Source organism: Girardinichthys multiradiatus, chromosome 18 (assembly GCF_021462225.1).
Source record: "Girardinichthys multiradiatus isolate DD_20200921_A chromosome 18, DD_fGirMul_XY1, whole genome shotgun sequence".
Classification (NCBI taxonomy): Eukaryota; Metazoa; Chordata; class Actinopteri; order Cyprinodontiformes; family Goodeidae; genus Girardinichthys; species Girardinichthys multiradiatus.
Genome location: NC_061810.1, coordinates 48,330,636 through 48,351,000, shown reverse-complemented (window position 1 = coordinate 48,351,000; position 20,365 = coordinate 48,330,636). Strand labels below are relative to the sequence as shown.

The window sequence follows — 20,365 nt, the reverse complement described above, 5'->3', positions numbered from 1 at the left end:
TGCCAATATTTTAGCGATATACGTCTTTTGATTGTTTAAATGGTTTTTTGGTGACAGAATAATTTTTTACTGCATAAACAAAACCCTCCCCTGGCATATGTTCACATTTAAACAAGGTAATCAAACTGATCCAGCTCCGATTGCTCTACAATGACATAACATTGCTGTCAATAATGCATTGTGTTTTTAGTGACAAGGTTAAAGCATACACCGTCTTTGTCACCACATGGAAAAGCAGCCTTAAAATTGTCATAGTTTTTAAGGCCGACTTGACCCACATGCAGATACTGTAACATTCAAAACGGAGAAACGTTTCAACAATTTATTTATAATTCAGGAATGTACGTGGAGCATGGGAACCAGGCAGGCCGTCAGACTGAAAGGGTGTCACAGTGGGGTTTTGGGGTGGACTGAGGCTGCAGCATTTTCATCATGATCTTCAGCTTTATTCACAAGTCATGAGCAAAGAAAACAAAGCAGAACTCACCGCAGGTGCAAAGCATGAGTACAATCGAAACTTACTGCAGGAACGTAGCAAACACTGAGCAAAATCAGGTAATGTGATTGGAGGAACCAGCAAAGGGCAAAGAAACAAAACCAACTAATATACTGAGGGAGAACAAAGGCAGGTAATCAAAGGAACTAAGAACAGGTGAGACAAGGAGGCAGAGGGAGCAGGTGAACCTAATAGAACTAAATAAGGAAAAGGACTAATCACAAGATATTGAGCAGACGTAAAAGAAACTATAAACCAATACTGAAAGAACAAACTGTGAATGAGGCAGAGGAAGCGAGGACAAAAATAAAAGTAAACAATAACAAAAGCTAACCTATAGAAGGAGGGACTGGAAAATTAAAATAAAGGGAACCAAACTGGGAGGACTAGGAAACAAAGACTGAATACAGTATAACTAAAGAGTAACAGAAAAAGAAACTAATAAGCAGACGAGTGTAAGGGGGAGAACAAAAACCTAACCACAAATAAAAACACAAAGATACCAGATGGGGAACTAACTAAAGAACCCAAGAAAAACAGAGCACAGTAATAATCAGAATAATCATAATGGCAACAATGACAACAAAGAAAACCATACTAAGTCATAAGAAAAACAACAAGAACTAAAAAGGAGCTATGAACAAGGGGTGGAGAAACACAACCAAACACTCAAAATAACACAAAGCCACCACAGAGTCCAAAAGGTGACACATCCTGACAAAGGGGAAAACAACAAGGTGAGTTCAGATTGTGGAACTAAACAACTGATTAGACAGTTGGGCTTACTATTCGGGTGGGGCGATCCACCAGGGGGAGAGGGTTGCGAGTCTGGGAACAGTGAAGCCGTGCTGAATCCGTTGGGGCTTTTCAGGTGATCCTGGAGGGACCGTTGGAGGGTGGGCAGGGTTCGCTTCACCAGACAGCTGAATCTCCAGGGCCAGCCGGGGAATGATCCAGAGTCCAGACTGTGGTCTAAGGTATTCTTCAAAAATCTCCAACGAGGAGCGAGGCTGGGTGCCTAAGACAAGGTAAAACAAGCTGTTAGTCAGGATATCTTTCAAAACAATTCTTCAAGGTTTCAAAGTAGATGGCCAGGTAGTACTACCACGGAGGGCAAAAACACTCAGGCGAAGAAGTGCTGGCGAGCCGCCCTCATATAGTCCTCCGAACTGATGAGGCAATGATGTGCACCTGTCACACCCTCGGTCCTCCAGCTCCCGCGGCCCCTAGTGGTGGAAAATGTTAGCAGCAGGCAAGGTGACAAGCAGACTGACAAATATAGTGATTTTTCACCTGTTAAGAAATGATTTTAGCATCCAGTTTGCAAATGAAGGATTTAATCTGCCTTATAATGTCTTTACTTCTTTCCTATTAATTAAATTATCAACATCAAATCTTTGCATGATGTGCGTGCTGGATCAGTTATGTGCGCATTTTCCCATGATCAGGTTTGTGCGCGTTCAGCAGATGATCACTGACAGCGATGTTACGCTGGAATGATGTTGAATAAAGTATTGCAAGGAGTTTTACCACAGGACAAATATCATTGCTTCTGTTTGTGATTGGCTACAAATCAGAGCTTAGAAAATCATACATAGAATCCTCTATTCTCATCTATTTTTAATATTTTTATTTTTGACGACCCAAATCTGTTGACACATGCACAGAAGATTCTCTCTCTCTGTCATCTGTCATTCTGTCTATGCCTCCTTCAGGCCACAGTGACAGCAGACATTTTTGCGTCCCAGTTAACACCTGCATATCAAACTTGCTAAATCAACATGCAAAAATTGCACCGCAAACTGTTACCACCTCATTTGTAGATCAGCTTTGCTGACGCAAAGAGGTTTGCGTACGGTTTTGTGCACGCAAACCTTTTGTAGATCAGGCCCTGTGTTTGTTACAACATTTTCAGCATTTAACACAAAGCAAGGCGGTGCAGTTGGTAGCACTGTTGCCTTGCAGGAAGAAGGTCTTGGGTTTGATTCCCGGCCTGGGGTCTTTCTGCATGGAGTTTGCATGTTCTCCCTGTGCATGCGTGGGTTCTCACCGGGTACTCCGGCTTCCTCCAACAGTCCAAAGACATGCCTGGTAGGTTAATTGGTAACTCTAAATTGCTCTTAGGTGTATGAATGAGTGTGTGCTTGGTTGTTTGTGTGTTGCCCTGCGATGGACTGGCAACCTGTCCAGGGAGTACCCTGCCCAGAGATAGGCACCAGCTCCCCCGTGACCCACTATGGAATAAGCAGTAGAAAATGACTGACTGACTAACACAAAGCAAGCTAAGAAATCTGAAAAAAGATCTGCAAAGTTAGTATGAGGGCCTGGTGGACAAACAGAAGTGGTTTTAGGGCCTTGCAATGTGGATGAGAAAAAGTACAAATTATATATTCAAAACTGTAGCTAATAAGTAGACTGGGATTCATCAATTAATATGATTCAATAAAAAATGTTTGCTACCCCTCCTCCTCGATCTGAAGTGAATGGTTTAGTACTGAGCAGATATTTAGTGTCTGCTCTGTGGAACCTTAATAAAATGAATCTTCTTAATATTATACTTGAAGCCACTCCCTTCCTGCCCAGCATGGTACAGAAAGATGCACAGTTTTACGTAAAATTCAACAAATATTTATCTGATACTGTAGTATGGCCCATTTGATCACCGGAGTAAGCCAGGCCGCCACAGATTTCATGGACATCTGAGACATGAATGTCATAACTCTGAGACACCATAGATAGCTGAACAGCAACAACAACAAAACAAAAGCAAGTCCTCAAAAACCCCAAAGAGCTTCACCCTACAATCAGTCCCCACCCATTCACACACTTATAGTGGTAGGCCACATTGTAGGCACAGCTGCCCTGGGGCAGACTGACAGGAGTGATGCTGCCATACAATCGGTGCCACTGGGCCCTCGGACCACAAACAGCAAGCAAGGAGGGTGAAGTGTCTTGCCCAAGAGTGGGGGTTCAAACCGGCAACCCACAGGTTACAGGACAAACCCCTACCCCGATCGCCCCATCGGTTGACTATGATTCAATTCAATTCAATTCAATTCAGTTTTATCTATATAGCACCAATTTACAACACATGTCATCTCAAGGTTCTTCACAAAGCGATAGGAATGGTGTAGGGTTGTTGGAGAAGTTAGATTAAACTACTGAGTGTTAGAGTTTAGACATTTTAGAATGGGGTATGTGTAGGGTAGTAAGTAAAATAATAAACCGATAAAGTTTATCCATGTAGAGCCCACTGGTGCCCAATTTTATACTAAAAACCACAAGCAACTATGATGCAATTGAATTGACTTTAGAAAATGCTTTGAGATGATGAGTTGTGAATTGGAATTGAATTGAATTGAATTGATTTGGTTCCTGCAGACATGAAAGCACCTTTTAGAGGATTGTTTGGGTTGGGGAAGCAGTAATTATGCCTGAGCACAGATTTGCACCACTCTCAACACTCTGCTTAAGATGTAGAGGAGATTTCTGAGAACAGTGACTGTCATGTTACAATGATTTATTACTCAGGTCATATTCTGAGAATGTCCACAATAACTTGAAGTCATTCACCCAGGTGCAACATTAACCCACGTTGACTAAATTGGTGGTTCTCAACCCTGGCCCCAAGGCCCACTGTCCTTCATAATTTAGATGTGTCTCTGCTCCAGCACATCTGATCCCGAAAATTGCATCAGCACCTCAGCAGGACCTTAAATGCAGCAGAAACCTGTTCATTCTCCATCCATGTAAGTCAGATGTGTGACACCAGGGGAATGTGCAGGACAGTGGGCCCCGAAGACCAGGGCTGAGAAACCCTGAGCTAAATGATTTATTTAAAACATTTAGACCAATGTAGTATAAAAAAGGGATGAGGGCTAAAACACACCAAGTCTCAGGGCTTTTCTTCTTTCAGGTCCTCACATGACAGCAGAGTACAACTGTCTTTGTGGGTAACAGGGCGAGGATGATGTGATTCAGGTCGAGCTGCTGGTCTCAAAATTTAAGAGCTGCTTCATTTAAGAGCCGGAGTTCATGAAAATCTTATTTAAGCAACTCATGAATTATGGAAACGTATAACTATTATGCATGCACAGAAGAGCACAGACAAGTATAGTGGTTAGGGAACATTGGGTGCAAGCTGAAGAGAAAAATAATCAACACGCATTCAGGCTGTTGGACAGGAGCAGAGTGGTGTCAGGATCTGGGTTTGTGTTTTTGTGCTTGCTACATGTGCTCATTCTCAGGTGGTTCTGGAACTCTCAGGTGTGCTGGATGACAGGTGCAACTTATTCCACTGGTTACCAGGAGGAGTATTTAAGCAGGAGGCTGCCAGCACTTTGATGTGAGAGTGTTTTGCCACAGAGGTTTTGAAAGCCTAAGCTTTGGATCTATGTGTGAGTTTTCTGGACTACGTTTCTGAAAGTTAGTCTAGATGATCAAGCTTGTCTTCGTTCTGAGGATTCCTATCCTGTGATCTACCTTCGTTTGGATTCGCATCAAGCTGGCAGCTTCCTGTCCTCTTAGTCTCCTGAGCCAAGCCACAAGCGTACCCTGTCCACCCTCCAACGTAAATCACCGCACATCGAACTTGTTTACGGTAACCTGAGCTCCACAGAACAGCACCAAGTGAACTCTCTACGGATCTACCTGCTTAAGACCTGGATCCTGAATCACATTCCCCCTGGCGACCTGACCATCATAACTCAATAAGCTGATCTCAGAATCAAAATAACTATTTGTTCTTAGTTTCGTTTTTCCCTCCGTTATCCGTACTCATCCATTCTCTTCACTTCTCTCCTTACAGTGAGATATTTCCTCCGTTCCGTTCCTGACTGTATCTTCAATAAACAATCTTTATTTTACTTCCTCCTCCTGAGTGTTCTCTGTATGTGGGTCAGAACTATTTCGAACAGAATGACTAGTGGAAGCTCATGAGTTTGTCTCTAAAAATGCTTCAACTTTGCAACAAAAACATATCTGGTTGGCACCAGGAATGCTTGTTCTCGCTGAGCTCTGTGGTTCATTATTTCATTCCTGTCTTTTTCAGTCCTAGAAAACAAACTAATGAAGCGGAGGAGAAAAACGGCTTTCCGGATTACTCTGGACGGGTTCTGATGGTTCCTGACAGCAGATCCTAATTTTGTATGAAGCCACCAGCAGTGATACACTCCTGTCATCTCAGGATTCAAGCATGCATGAACAGAAAAGGGACCAGATGTTTCAAATCTGGACTTGTGACTGCTTGGCAACACATCTGCAGCCCTGCACGGCTTACATAACTCAGTGGGTCACAAACGGTTCCTGGATCTTTACTTGCCGACCTGCGAGTAATTAACCAGAGCTGAGATGGACTGTATGTGTGAGAAAATGTTCGTTATATCATGTTTTGTAATAAGAACAGCAATCTGTTCATGGCACATTTTGGCCCTGCTTAGCTGTGATTGGACCCTGATCGGTTCCAAGAAAGCCAGTACCAGGCCGAAAAAGCCAGGAATGGAAAAGGTTGCAAATGGCGGAGTGGAGCCGGCCAGAGTTGATCCCATGGAAATGGACCATGGGATCCCGTGGACCAAACCCTGAGACTATAGGGTCCAGGCTCATGGGAATAATCAAACTCCTCCTCCAGTGAGTGTCCAGGATTTTAGGAGAACTAGGAAACAGAGTTAATTTTGACAGCAAATTGTTATTTAGTTTTAGTCTTAGTCTTTTGACTAAAATGTCATTTAATTTTAGTCATTAGTTGTTTTGGTCTAGTGTTACTTGACTAATAATTATATATGAATTTATTCAACTAAAATAAATGTTAAGCACTTATTCATCAACTCCCTTGAATTATTTCCCCAAAATGAATCATATTTTTAATCAGTTATGATTATGTCATAATGTGTGAATATTAAGGTGTGAATATGAAATAAACACAAAGATATTTTTCAAACATCTTCTTTTTTTTTGTGACAACAAAATAATGAAACCAGTTGGCCTGAAAATATATGCATAGTTCATTACTAGCTGTGTATTGTCATCTGAAGTCTTCTGCAGTTTCAAACTGAATGGAAGAAAAACAATAGACGTTTTTCCTTGTATCATTTTATTTTTAATCTCTTATTTGATATCTTTAAACATTCTGCTGCAGAGATAATTTAATTTTTCCACAAAGTGAGATCAGTTCTGATTGGATGTAAGCTCTCGTTTTGATTTGTTGACAAACTCATTTTGTCATTGTTTTTATCCTTGTCATGTACTTCTTTAGTTATCGTTGTGTTTTCGTCATGAAATAAAGGTCAACACAGTTAACATGGCTAGGAAGAACGCCAGGGCACACCCAGAAACTACAGGAGGCTCTAAATGATCCCTTCTGGTCTGGAAACACGTTCAAATACCACAGAACAAGCTGGAGAGTGTCACCAGTGCGGAGAATGTCAGGATTTTCCCGCCACAAAACCTCACTGGAAAAATGGATGGATGGATAAGTTTGTCACAAATGCTGTTAAAAGCCATTCATAGAAAATCATATAGAAAATTTCAAGCCTTTCTGTGAAGCAAGATCATATCCACCATTTAGCCTGCTTATATAGCAGTGGTAGCTTTACTAACAGCAGTCTTCACCTGTGTGAGGTTTGAGGGATTAGGTCTTTCCTACACAACATAATCTGGACTCCAGATGCTCAACACCAGGTCTACACGATGTATTCATAAAAAATCTGGCAGATTTTGCTATTCTTTATGTTTAGAAAGCCAGAATTTATAGAATTTTAAACTCATGAAATATTTTACAGGATGTTAACAACATATAATCCTCAGGGGACTGAGACCTTCTGGCATGCTTCTTAAATCTATGTAAGTGACAGGAGATGAAGCATGCTGGAGTCATCAGTCCAGCTTGTTCAGGAGTTGGACGTTCCTTAACCAGATCCGTTAATGTTTCATTAACATTTGGAGCGGTCTCATCTATAAAGGCACAATTCTAATTGTTTTTCAGCATCGTTAATTTTCACTAAGCACTGCTCTCATTTTAAGTCTGACCTCTTTTTGTAATGAAGCAAAGCTCTGCAGTATAACACATCTGTGACTTTCACGAACCAGCAGGTAGTCGTTTTCAGGAAACATGCACTGGTCCAATGTGTCTGCTCTGAGGAGTGAGATGTGGCACACACAATTTCATGCAACATGCGCCTCATCCTATACATACAATCTCAGATGCTACCTGCTTCAAGAATAACACACCTGAATTTATTAAGCTGCAAATCTGCAACTCTGTCGGAATGAAGGAAAGAGCAAATCTTCCCTTTCATCATTTGAACTTTTGCTTTTATTTATCAATTACTGTTTAGTTGTACTGAAATGCTGCTGCTCATCTCAGTTGTATTTATCTACTCTACTTGCTTTCTGCCTTTTCCCATTCTTTTAATTTCCAGGTATTAAAATTCCACAGCTATTATTTTTTATTTTCTAAATAAAAATGGAGCTTCCTCTGATAACCATCACCAACCACTCTGTGTTTTCTGTAACAGTGACTGGATAATCCAGATGAAGTTACATGGAGTGTGTTCGTCCTTCAATCCACTGACAGCAGACTAACAGGGAGGGTTGCATTGACACCAATGATAACCACTGGATAGATTCAGGAGGACCATGTGAAACTGACATACACAGAACCCTGCTTTTAAAAGAATGCCTATGTTTTCTATGATGGTGATGGTTGAAGAAGTTTCTTTTCTTGTAGATTCAGGAGCGACACACTCTGAGCCAAAACTGAGTGGTCGCTATGTTCATTCTGTCTCTGCTTCAGGTGAAACAGTTAGGGAAAGTTTTTCTGTTCCTCTAAAGTGTTGCACTCTGCAGGGAGTGCAGTGAAAACATTCTTTTTTGGTGTCTCCTTTGTGTCCTTTAAATTTGATGTGTAGAGATTTGATGTGCAGATTGAATATTGCTATTACTTCAAACCCTGATGGACTGACAGTTCACACTCAGAAAGACTTTGACTATGACTACACTGCAGTACATTGGGCTCCAAATCAACCCTTATATGCATGAGTGGAAGCTTCCAGTTGGTCCTGCACCTCAACATTTTGTCACATTGGCAGTAAATGCTGACACCTGGCAGTGATATAATGGCTGCAGATGATCTGCATTGTACTTCACATGTATCTGATGGACCTGATTTTGACTATGAGGACAGTTGGTACAAAATTACAAATGAGAGAGTGTACCTCTCTGACATGTACTGGAATGATCACACAGCAGCTTTATCTGTGACTTTAACCTCTGAACAGCTGCATTTCTTTCAAGTTTCTGGTTCGGCGCCGCATGTATCATTGGCCAAATCTGAAAATATGGAATGGAAGGATGTGAGGTATTTTGTTAGGTGTTGTCTCCTTGCCAAAGATTGGAATAATAAACATTATTAATATTAATTATTAATTATTAATAAATATTATTATAAATATTGGTATACAAATGGGTTTTCAGTGGTAGTTGAAAATTATTGTAAAAGATGTTTGATCTGTGCTTCTCACAACCCCTCCAGGGTTCCTGCACAATCACAAGCAGCATATTCGCCTCCACAGTTCCCATTTCAACATTTGATGATGGATTTCATTGATTTGACACCTGCTGCAGGGAAGAAATATTGTTTGGTGGTCATGGACATGTCTTCTAAATATTTCTAAATAATAAGCGTTTCCAACAAAGCACAGCAGTGCTGTTGCGAAATCTTTGTTGACAGAGATTCTTCCCCGTTGGGGGGTCCCAGAGGTGATTTCCAGTGATAACGGGACACATTTTGTTAACAAAGCTTTGCAGGAAATTAGTAAGCTTCTAGGTTTCCAGTTAAAGACACATTGTGCTTACCACCCACAATCAGGTGGAGCAGTAGAACGAGAAAATGGAACAATAAAGAATAAGTTGGCTAAATGTTGTGAAGAAACAGGTTTGTCCTGGCCAAAAGCTCTCCCTCTGGTTCTTATGTATATGCGGATGAGAAATAGATCCAGAGCTAATTTGAGTCCTTTTGAAATCCTTTTTGGGATACCTGCAAATACAGGGGGAAGACCGAGTACTAACCTAAGTACATTAACAACTGCTCATTTTGAACAATCCATGTTGGAATATTGTAAGGTTCTGTCACGTTCTCTCTCTCTCTGCCTTATCCCCAGTAGCTGACAGACCCCTGCACCAGTTCCAGCCAGGACAGTGGGTGCTGATTAGAGACACCAGGAGACGTCACTGGAGAGGCAAACGGTGGAGAGGTCCGTTTCAAATTCTGCTGGTGACTCACACTGCCGTGAAGGTCCAGGGATGGGACACCTGGATCCATGCTACACACTGCAAGGTGTTCACCGGAACAACACCTGAGCAGCATCCTGGTTCAGAACCACCTGCCTAGAGGAGCTTCCAACGACCACCCACCTGTACCAGCTTGGTAACAGGGCAGCTTGAAGCGCAGAAGCCACTCAGGAGAGGCAGCAGGATTTTTAAATTTTGTTTATGATTTGTTTTCTCTGGAAAAAAGGAAAAAAGATCTGTTTGCTTTCAGTACCAGAAGAAAGGTCACGATGCAGCTATATGGAAGATGGTCTGTTCTGATGCTAATGATTGGTATTGCAAGTATTTTTATTACTCTTGTGTTCATTTGGGAAAAGGTACAGCAAGACAATTTGTGACTAATCTGAGTAATTAAACCAATAATACTCCTCAGCGGATTTGAAGAGAGATTAATCACTTTTCTGACTACCATGATCATACTGATAATATCTGGTGGCAACTGATGCATCAAACTGTGAGGAAGATAAGAAATGAGTTGCTATGTTTGTTGTTTGATTCCACGTGTTATTAATAATCAACCATTTCTGGTACCAGTTCCTATTGATACTGCTTATACTCTAGCTACTTTCTTTCCTGATAACCGGCTGGTTGAGGTTATTTTTCCTTGGGTGAGGAATTATTTTGTAAGGCAAAGCAGAAATGTTGGTAAAATCTCTAGTGAGACTAATTTAACGTGTGCTTCTGCAGGAACTCTTTATAGATTTCGGGGTAATAGAAATCCAATTAAAGATCCAGATATTTGTTTTGCACAGGAGGAAAACGCACCTTATTTCCTTGGAAAGAGAGAGGGTTGCAAAACTACTATACCTGTTTCATGTGCTTTAACCAACAGAAATAAATCTGAGCCATGTCCTATCAGAATTGATCCTTATACCATTTCAGGATCTTCGGTCCCAGATCCCTTTGTGTTAACTCTTAATCTTACAGCCTTACCGAATGGAAGTAAATTGTATGACCAGGCAGGTAAATTAACCAGGGTTCTTGTTACTTTTCCTAGTAGAGATGGGTACTTGTGTCCAAAGAACATGGTTTGGATGTGTGGAAATAGATCATATCTAGTACAAGTACAAGTTTGGCAAGGCAGTGAAAGAGGCCAAACGACTGTACTCTGAGAAGCTCCAAAACCAGTTCTCAGCCAACGACTCTGCGTCTGTCTGGAAAGGGCTCAAGCAAATCACCAACTACAAGCCGAAAGCCCCCCACTCCATCAACGACCGACGCCTCGCCAACGACCTGAACGAGTTCTACTGCCGCTTTGAAAGACAAAGGGACAGTCCTGCAACCATCTCCCACGACGCCCCCCAACAGCTGCAGCCACAATCCACCACCCCCATCTCTCCAACCTCAAGAGGGGCCTTGGCACCTCCAACCCCCACCCTGAAGTTCCCCCCCACCAGCCCCCTACCCACGCCGAGGACGGCTCTTTCCATCCAGGAGAGGGACGTAAACAAACTCTTCAGGAGACAGAACCCCCGGAAAGCTGCTGGTCCGGATTCTGTCTCACCAGCCAGCCTGAAGCACTGCGCTGATCAGCTGTCTCCAGTCTTCACAGACATTTTTAACACCTCACTGGAGACATGTCATGTGCCAGCCTGCTTCAAGTCCTCCACCATCGTCCCTGTTCCCAAGAAGCCAAGGACCACAGGGCTTAATGACTTCAGACCCGTCGCCCTGACCTCTGTGGTGATGAAGTCCTTTGAGCGCCTTGTGCTCTCACACCTAAAAGACATCACCGACCCCCTCCTTGACCCCCTGCAGTTTGCCTACAGAGCCAACAGGTCTGTAGATGATGCAGTCAACCTAGCCCTTCACTTCATCCTCCGGCACCTGGACTCCACAGGAACCTACGCCAGGATCCTGTTTGTGGATTTCAGCTCTGCCTTCAACACCATCGTCCCAGTTCTGCTACAGGAGAAGCTCTCCCAGCTGAGTGTGCCCGACTCCACCTGCAGGTGGATCACTGACTTCCTGTCTGACAGGAAGCAGCGCGTGAGGCTGGGGAAGCACGTCTCTGACTCCCTGACCATCAGCACCGGTTCCCCCCAAGGCTGTGTTCTCTCTCCTCTGCTCTTCTCCTTGTACACCAACAGCTGCACCTCCAGTCACCAGTCTGTCAAGCTTCTGAAGTTTGCGGACGACACCACCCTGATCGGACTCATCTCTGATGGTGATGAGTCTGCGTACAGATGGGAGGTGGACCATCTGTTGGACTGGTGCAGCCAGAACAACCTTGAGCTCAACGCTCTAAAGACAGTGGAGATGGTTGTGAACTTCAGGCAGAACCCAGCCCCACCTGCCCCCATCACCCTCTGTGACTCCACAATTGACACTGTGGAATCTTTCAGCTTCCTGGGAACCATCATCTCCCAGGATCTCAAGTGGGAGCCAAACATCAGCTCCCTCATCAAGAAAGCCCAGCAGAGGATGTTCTTCCTGCGGCAGCTGAAGAAATTCAACCTGCCAAAGACTATGATGGTGCACTTCTACACAGCCATCATTGAGTCCATCCTCACCTCCTCCATCACCATCTGGTACGCCGCTGCTACAGCCAAGGATAAGGGCAGGCTGCAGCGTGTCATTCGGTCTGCTGAGAAGGTGATTGGCTGCAGTCTACTGTCGCTCCAGGAACTGTACACCTCCAGGACCCTGAAGCGGGCAGGGAAGATTCTGGCTGATCCCTCCCACCCTGGTCACAGACTCTTTGAGACTCTCCCCTCTGGCAGGAGGCTGCGGTCCATCCGGACCAAAACCTCACGCCACAAGAACAGTTTTTTCCCATCTGCCACCAGCCTGGTTAACAAAGCCCGGAAACCACACTGACACTGTCCCTTTCCCCCACACCCCCCCTTTTTTTGCTGACAGGACACCTGTAACTTGTAACTCTATGTGTTACATTAACGCTCAGCTTGGACTCCTGCTTTACTTGCACAATGATCACCTGCACTGTTGTATTGCTCTTGCATCTTATACTGCTCTATATTTACTCTCACTCACTTAAAACTGTGCACATATATTTATATTATATTGTAGATATGTTTATACTGTTTAATTTGTACTGTATTGCACCGACTACGCCAAAACAAATTCCTTGTATGTCCAAAAACGTACTTGGCAATAAAGCTTTTCTGATTCTGATTCTGATTCTCTGATATCTGTATCTGCCTGCTAATTGGTCTGGAGTATGTTATTTACCTCATTTACTACCTACAGTCACTACTTATGATTCAATCACCCCATTATTAGAAAGGAAGACAATGCTCAAATGGTAAAAGAGAGCTAGGATTCCACATTGGAAAGGGATTTTGGGTACATTTATTCCTAGTTATGGTGCTGCTAACGCAGCCCATAGGATTAATGAGTTGTCAGTTGAGTTAGAAAATCTTACTCCTTTAAGTGAGGAAAGTTGCACTGTTCTGACCAAGGAGCAGCAGGCTATTAGAACGATGAGTTTGCAAAATAGAATGTTTTTGGATTGAGAGCGTTGGTGTTTGTCATTTAATTGGAGAACAATGTTGCACTTTTATTTCTGATGTGTCTAACAACATGACAAGTATCCATGATAAATTACAGGAGTTGCTGACGACTCAACAGAAAGAAAATATGGGTTCCTCTTGGAATCCTTGGTCCTGGTTCATTACTGGTGGTTGGACATCCCGGTTAATAAAGATTGGAGTAATTCTTTTATTTTTATTTTTTATTTTGATGTTTCTTTCATGTTGCATTATTCCAATGGTTAAAGGAATGCTAATGAGACTGATTAATGTGTCCATGCTGAAAGTTGATATGGATGTAGACTTAATTTCTGTTTGTAATGACTATGGTGATTCTGCATTTGAGATAACAGACGCTATGGATAAGGATGGATTTTATATTGCCTAAGATGCTATAATGATGCAATAACTCTAAACTGTTTGGGGAGTTAATACTGAAGTTCAGCATTCTAGTGGTATAAATAGAGATTTGGAGATTTATTCTTTTAAAGGGTTGTTATCCTTATTATTTCAGCCTTTGTTTTGCTAGTAATTTGAGAACATTAGATCTTAGGGAAAGACCATGGAAATAACATGTATTTGTTGTATATTCTTTTCTTAGTTTTACTTTGATTATAATCTTGGGTGATGGTTTTGTAGAATTTTTCTTTAGTTATGTGATTATCTTGTAATCAGAAGAAAGGAGTGTTGTGGAAAATTATTTTAATGCTCTGACCTTCTTTTTACCCCTCTCACCTATGACCTCTGTGTTTGGTAACTTAGAGGAGATGGACTCTAAATTCATTATCAGGAGTTTGTGGTCAACACTCCCTGAAGTGTTGTATCTCAAGGGATGGTAGATGGGTGCCCTCATAAATAACTTTGTTACCTCTGAACCGGGGAGGGGTCTAGGGGCTATATATCCAAACTCTTTTAAGTTGAGATAACACCCACATACTGGTATAAATACTGTCTGTAAGTTCTGTACGGGGCTCTGCTTCGCTGATTCGCTCAGTGACAAGGTCTGCAAACGCTGTATGCCTTTGAATAAACTTATAAAGACAAAGTCCGGTCTTTCTCTTGTTAATAAGTTGTCTTCTCTCCCACTTTGATTAGAAAATCCACAACAGTAGAAAGCCGTGGAGCAGAACTGTGATCGCAGGAAACGTTCTAGCAGCAACCTTGCAAAAATAGCTTCCAGCTCCAGTGCATCCATCCTGCAGCTTTACACACGGTGTCTCCGTGGTATTTAAATGTTTACAGCAGTCAGTGTTATTGCTTCACATCTTGTCACAGTTTCTGTGTTAATCTGTGGTCCACATCACCATGGTGATCATCGGGGAGAGGAATGTGATGGGGAGAAAACTCTGATGAGATGTGTGGACTTTTATTTAATATTTAAGCTGGTGTATAGGCCTTTTTTATTTATGTGAAAGGTCCTAATGTATAGTTATGGCTCAGCAATGCAAGCATAAATAATACTGTGGTTTTGAATGAGACCCCTGAGCTTTTTCTGGGGTCAGGGGTCTCATGCAGACCAGAAAAGAAAAGGTTGCCATGGAGGAGTAGTCCTACAGTGAATGACTGCTGAGTAAAACAAAGCTTCAGGTTCACATTGATAAAGAAAGCCTTCACATCAGTTATGTTGCCTCCTTTCCTAAAGCTGCTAGCTATGTACCAGGTAAGCACTGCCAAAGAAACTCCAGAATAAGGGAATCACCTTTATGAAAGTAAGCATGAAGTTAAGGCATATTAGTAAATACTGAACATAAAACTTCGATTCAACATTACACTGAAAGAATAAATATTTAGGGGCAAACTTTTCTTGTAAGAATCATACTTACAGACAGTGCTTTGGCCAAGGTTAGAAGAACTGACAGCCTTCACTCAGAAGCTACCACTAACCAGGGTACAGGAACAAAGGGAATGTACTTCCTGTCACCTGATTAAAAAAAATGCCTCAAATAGGAAGTGGAAGAATGTCCTGGTAGAAACTGTCAAAGGGGACAGAACATCTATAGTCTGGAGATAAACAGACCGAGGCAGTTTTATTTCTTCTGATATTATCAACAAAAACACAAATAATGACTTTATTTCCTATTATTGACAGGCAGACCTGTTTCAGACCTGTTTCTGAGTTTAACAAACTAAATTATGGGTCTTTGATGGAACCACTTCACAACGTAAAATCCACAACTTGGTGCCTTGATTTGTTGCCCACCAGGTTTTTATCAGGGTTGCTCCTGAAAAATTGCAAATAGTAAATATTTCCCTTCAATCAGGTCATTTTTCACAGGACCTGAAAATTGTAGAGATCAAACCTCTTTTAGAGAAACCAAATCTAGATTGATCAATAAGAAATAATTACAGGCCCATTTCCAATCTGACAGTTCTGGCAAAGGCCATTGAGAAACAGTTAATGAACAAATATTCTCATTTATGATAAAGAAAAATCTCTTTATGTGTTTCCAGTCAGGTTTTAGACCAAAGCACTGAGACTGCATTGATGAAGGTTCTAAACAAAATACATGTTAGCAGTCAGAGGTCTAGAACTTCTGTCTTGGTGTTACTGGATCTCAGTGCTGTGTTTGACTCAGCTGATCAGCACAAACCGATTGGGTGGGTGGGATTGTCTGGTTCCGTGCTAAACTGGGATTACTGGGACAGGGATTACTTTGTGTAATTATAAATCTGGGTGAACAGAAATGAATTGTTGGACTCCACAAGAGTCCATTACTTGGCCCTTTTATTTAACATCTATATGACTCTCTTAGCCCAGATTCTAGAGTTCTACAGCGTCTCCTACCACATGTATGCTGATGATACACACAGGTCAGAATGATATAAGTTATATTAAAATGATCTATCATAAAGCCTATAAAATAAAATGTCCATGAAAAATTAAAGCACTTTGACCATTCCTAATCTTGTAGCACTGTTTTAAAAGGTCTCTATCATTAAACAGCTGTTAGAAGGAGCTTATTTCTATGGGTTTGGTATTTCAATAATCCATGAATGTTTAACAACTCTGGAAGGTGACAGAGCTGTCAGTCCTAAAAGCAAAGGGAATCTGCTTAGATCATCATTATGGGTTAAAATATCCATATCTGGCACCGGTGCATCGTATTACAGAAAAAAAGATGATATCACTGAGAAATGTTGAGCCCATCCTTTATATGCAACCCAGATGCACATCCATGACTTTCATGAAATGTTCATGAACCACCTCTAGAGAGTGGTTAAAATCAACAGAGATGTTGGTCCAACATTGCAACCTTGACTTAAAACAACCATGTGCATGTCTAAAACAGGTTCATTCTCTAAAAAAGGAAACCTTCATGGCAGTCATGCCTCCTTTTTTGGTTTCTATGAGTTTCCTGAAAATAAACAGACACATCCAGATGTTTGTCTACTAATATAAGCAGTAACTACAAATCAACATGGGGTTAGGGACATGAACAATTAAAGGGACCAAAATATTCCTGAACTCCTGGAACAGGAGGCAGTTTAAATATAACAGACATCATGAAGAGTTACACCACAATTACAGCCTGGTGCTCATTTCAAAATGATAAAGCTCCACCAGACCTTTTTTGCAGTGAAAGTTTGATGGAACTGATTCTGCATCCCTAAATGTTTCTGGACCTTCTTTCTTACACTCATTTATCTCTTTCAAACGGTTTCCAGGGTTGCTGGTTTGCTGTAAAACTGTCCAAATGTTGGTTACACTTTGACCTCTTTAGGTTTCGTTAGATTTGATTCATATTAATTACTTCTTGTCATGACACCATCCTGCAGCTTCTGCCTCAGACTCTTTTCCCTTTAACTCCTTATCTCGATCAGCCTTCCTCATCTTCTCTCCCTCCACCTTCTCCTTTTACTTCTTCATCGTACCTTCCTCTTTTCATTCAGGTTCTGAGCTGAAATTGGAGCTAAGTAGCGGAGAGGGGGAGTAGGAAGCCTAAATCCCTTTCTGAAGCTTCTCTATCTCCTTCTGAATAGTCTGTCGATAAGGAAAGTGAGGAGGAGAAGGACAGGTCATTATGTCCGACGGGAGAAACTCTTCTAATCTAGCCACTGTTACACTATCTTCTTCCACCATTTTGCCATAATGGTTCTCCCTATCTACCATGATTTGTGTTTTTTGATTAGTCTCTGATTCTCCAACAGGGCAGCAGGATGTGATATGAACAGTCATTGAAACTGTTTCAGTTTGGAGGCCATGTAGATTTTTGTGTCAGTAGTATCAGTTCTGTCAGCTTTGGAGGCAGAACCTTGCTGTGCACAGACACAGGAACTGCTACGGGAAATGTTCTCCAGATGTTTCATGTGATGAATTATCAACAAAACATTTTACCTTTAATTTCAGGATCTTCTCTTTTATACGTCCGTCCGTCTGTTTTCAGCCACTCACTGGGGAGGCCTTCCCAGTCCAGAATGGATTTATTGCCAGTTCTGGCTCTACCCCAGGTTTCCTTCCAGTGCCAAGTGCCTGAAACACCCCAAAAGAAAGATACCCAAGAGGCATCCTAAACAAATGCCAGAACTACCTTAATGAATACTTTAAGACCTAGGAAGTACAACCTTACCTCAAACCTTTCCTGGATTATGGATCTTCTGTATCATGCATCCGGGCTCCAGGTGTTTCAGTCATGATCCACACCTCATAACTAAAAGACACGTTTGGAATTCAGTAAATCCGGAGCTCCACCTTTCAGATTAACCCATTTTTCAACACAAAATACTGGTGCCATGCCCTGTTCACTGCATGTAAAGCCCTCATCTATGTATCTCCTGCTCCATCCTACCAGTGGGATCCAGAGGGAGTCTCCTTTCTCAGTTTGGTCTTCCAGATTAAGAGAAGCTGACTCTTATCCTGACTCAGCTGTAAACAGCTCCAGTGCCTACCTAAGGTCATGGCTTGAAATCTGCAACAAGGCTGGGTGAAATAACGATACATTCAGTATTTCTTGAGATGTCTGAATTTGCCAACATTGAATAGTAACCTTTAGCTGTCTTCATCTAATTTGTTTTCTTTTCTCCAAACGCTTCTGCCGGCATCATTCACTCGCCCTCCCTCTTCCTGTCTGGAAGCCTGCTAAGTGTTTAAGGTGAGCGGAAACATCATGGTGGCTTCAGAACAATTCAAACAGCCTGCAGGAGATACTGCATATTCAGTCAGATATGTTAAAATAAGAAACCTGCTTTAATTGTGCTGTTAACCATTGTGCTGAGTCATCCTGGATGACAGAGAGAGTTCAGCTCATTACCATCAAATTGGCTCAGGCTTTCTGAAAGTTCCTTTCTGGTTGATAATGTCTGAAACTCAGCAGGCTGCTCCACCCTGAGGCTTCATACCGAGCATGTTGTCCACCAGGAGCAGACAAACAGGTTTGCTCTTCGGGTTTATAAAGAGGACATTATTAACAGACAGAATCATTAATACCATTAATAATTATCATTAATATCATTGTGACTCAGATGACTCTGATTCCCTTAAAAGTTGATTGTTTCATGAATTTCCTGAAGTTTGTGTTTCCCTTAGGTATTGGATGTATTTTGCATGAACCTTCTTCAGACTAAGCTTCTGTTTTTTTTATTGACCACCCAAACTGCAGCCTAACCTTTGTTTTTGAGCTGGACTGGTTACCATCAGATTCTGGGGTTACAGGTCACTGCTGCGTTATTGGGTTTAACAGCAATACAGTGATTCAATTGTTTCTTAATTTGACCTTCTCAATGAGAAAGGTTGTCTCATTTACAAGAGAGACCTTTTGGAAGAAAAAAAAAACACAGTAACAATACAAATAATTAAAACATTCAACTCAAATTAAAGAAGAAAATAAAATATGACCTTAAAACAAGAACATGTTTCATAAGAAGATTTCTAGATTTCTCTTAAAATACCTTTAGATTGTCCCAGATGAACCAACATGGATTCAGATACTGCTGTGGAGTTTTCCAAGTTGACGGCTCAGTAAGAAAAGGCACAAAGCAGTTGACACGTTGTCCTCTCCCAGAGTGAAGCAGCCAATCTACCTGCAGAAGCTGCAGGATGTAAGGCCACTACATCACAGAGGAGAGAGACATATACATTCTCCATGCAAAATTTAGATGCCCACTTATGTAGTTAGGGGCAAAAGTCGCCATGTGTTTCTTAAATGCAGATGTTGCATTTAAGAAACACATGGAAATGATGTGGGCCCATCCTCTGTGGGGAAAAGAGCAGAGGTAAGGTACCTGGACATGCTACCACTGGGCATCTTTGAGTTGCAAGAGGGAATGTTCTGACTGTTGTTTGTGCTTATGCACATGTACTTGGTACCAGGCCACCTTGGGCCAAAGGTGGATGATCGATTTTGTAATTGTATCATCAGACCTGCTGCGTGACTCTTGGTCGCTCGGCTGAATTTAGGGACAGAGCTCAGACAAGGTCAAGGGATCACCACTCGGTGGTAAGCTGAATCCACTGGTGGGAGAAGGTGCCAGACAGACATGGGAAACCCAAGCAAGTAGTGAGGGTGAACTGAGATGTCTGTTAAAAGATCTTCAACACATGCCTCAGGGAGACTTTCTTTCATCTTCTGAGAGAAGATTAGGACATGGAATGTAAATAGGCCATGTTCAGGACTTCTACAGCAGATGAAGCTACCAGGAGCTAGGGCCTGAAGGTCATTGGTACCTGTCACCCCAGCACCATATGACCTGATGGTGGAAATCTACAGTAATGAAAGATGTCAGGCTGAAGAAGGAAGCCTTTAGGGCTTGATTGGCTCTGTAGACTTCTGAAACAACTGGAAGGTATCATATGTCCAGGACGGCATTTCTTGCGGTTGCAGAAGAAAAAACTTGAGTGTGGGTGTCAAAGGGTGGGGATTAGATGAACGACCATCACTGTGGGATGATCATGATGAAATCTTTTAATAAGTAATTTATAGAAAAGCAAGAGAAAAACAGGACAAGGAACACAGCAGAGTAAAAGGCACAACTATGGGGAGAGTCACAGGAAATATGGGCATGGAAATGTGGAGTTTAATGGGAGGATCCAGCAGAGAACAATGACAACAGGTGA

The 20,365-nt window shown here is 41.9% G+C and overlaps 1 long non-coding RNA gene across 1 annotated transcript; it reads right to left on the bottom strand.

Moving 5' to 3' along the window:
• Window positions 1-414: 414 nt before the first annotated feature.
• Window positions 415-19,323, bottom strand: LOC124884203. The gene is made up of 6 exons (XR_007042396.1): window positions 19,201-19,323; window positions 17,883-17,963; window positions 17,651-17,785; window positions 1,602-1,722; window positions 1,283-1,514; window positions 415-1,210 (listed from the first exon to the last, which is right to left on the bottom strand). It is a non-coding gene; the product is annotated as an uncharacterized LOC124884203 (long non-coding RNA).
• Between the last annotated feature and the right edge of the window lie 1,042 nt (window positions 19,324-20,365).